The 1,854-nt window shown below is 47.6% G+C and overlaps 1 protein-coding gene; it reads left to right on the top strand.

Moving 5' to 3' along the window:
* The window catches only part of LOC102245362 (zinc finger protein 883), a 39,273-nt gene that overhangs the window by 7,766 nt on the left and 29,653 nt on the right, over positions 1 to 1,854 (top strand).

A 1,854-nucleotide genomic window follows, 5' to 3' on the forward strand; every position in this document is an offset into this window, starting at 1 on the left:
TCCCCGCTGGCAAGTGAACATCCCCCGAGGGCTGCCGGGCTGCCACAGGGATGTCTGATTGCCAGCTTAGGCCCAATATCCCGAGGAGCAGGCCTAAGCCAGCAGGTGGTCATCCCCAGAGGGGTCCCAGACTGCGAGAGGGTCAAGGCTGCGCTGAGGGGACCCCCCGCCCACCCCAGTGCACAAAATTTTGTGCACCGGGCCTGTAGTAAATAAAATAAAAGACTGCTAAATTGCCCAGCAAGCATGGCTCATTGGTTGAGCTTCAATGTATGAGCAAGATGGTCATGGTTCCATTCCGGGTGAGGGCACAAGCCCTGGGTTCGGAATTGGTCCCCTCTTTGAGGAATGCAGGAGGCAGCCAGGAAATGATTATTTCTCATCATTGATGTTTGCCTTTCTCTCTTCCTCTATGTTCCTATCAAAAATCAATAAAAATATATTTTCTAATAAAAAAATAATAAAATACCTAGCTTAATTGGCTCAGTGGATAGAGCATTACCCTGAGGACTGCAGGAACCCAGGTTCAATTTCAGTCAAGGGCACATGCTCTGGTTTCCGGATTAATCCTCATGGGGGGCATGCAGGAATCACCTGATCAATGATTGTTTCTTATCAATGATGTTTCTCTCGCTCTCTCCCTCTCACTACTTCTCTGAGTTTAATAAAAATATATTTAAAAGTAATAATAAGCCCTGGCTGGTTTGGTTCAGATGATAAGAGCGTCGGCCTGCGGACTGGGGGATCCCAGGTTCGAATCCAGTCAGGGCATGTACCTTGGTTTGCAGGCACATCCCCAATAGGGAGCGTGCAGGAGGCAGCGGATTGATGTTTCTCTCTCATCGATGTTTCTAACTATCTAGCCCTCTCCCATCCTCTCTGTGAAAAATATATATATACACACACACACACACACATACATATATATATATATGTATGTGTGTGTGTGTGTGTGTATATATATATTTTTCACAGAGAGGATGGGAGAGGGCTAGATAGTTAGAAACATCGATGAGAGAGAAACATCAATCCGCTGCCTCCTGCACGCTCCCTATTGGGGATGTGCCTGCAAACCAAGGTACATGCCCTGACTGGATTCGAACCTGGGATCCCCCAGTCCGCAGGCCGACGGTCTTATCATCTGAACCAAACCAGCCAGGGCTTATTATTACTTTTAAATATATTTTTATTAAACTCAGAGAAGTAGTGAGAGGGAGAGAGCGAGAGAAACATCATTGATAAGAAACAATCATTGATCAGGTGATTCCTGCATGCCCCCCATGAGGATTAATCCGGAAACCAGAGCATGTGCCCTTGACTGAAATTGAACCTGGGTTCCTGCAGTCCTCAGGGTAATGCTCTATCCACTGAGCCAATTAAGCTAGGTATTTTATTATTTTTTTATTAGAAAATATATTTTTATTGATTTTTGATAGGAACATAGAGGAAGAGAGAAAGGCAAACATCAATGATGAGAAATAATCATTTCTTGGCTGCCTCCTGCATTCCTCAAAGAGGGGACCGATTCCGGACCCAGGGCTTGTGCCCTCACCCGGAATGGAACCATGACCATCTTGCTCATACATTGAAGCTCAACCAATGAGCCATGCTTGCTGGGCAATTTAGCAGTCTTTTATTTTATTTACTACAGGCCCGGTGCACAAAATTTTGTGCACTGGGGTGGGCGGGGGGTCCCCTCAGCGCAGCCTTGACCCTCTCGCAGTCTGGGACCCCTCTGGGGATGACCACCTGCTGGCTTAGGCCTGCTCCTCGGGATATTGGGCCTAAGCTGGCAATCAGACATCCCTGTGGCAGCCCGGCAGCCCTCGGGGGATGTTCACTTGCCAGCGGGGA

Source organism: Myotis brandtii, unplaced genomic scaffold (genome assembly GCF_000412655.1).
Source record: "Myotis brandtii unplaced genomic scaffold, ASM41265v1 scaffold1287, whole genome shotgun sequence".
Taxonomy (NCBI): Eukaryota; Metazoa; Chordata; class Mammalia; order Chiroptera; family Vespertilionidae; genus Myotis; species Myotis brandtii.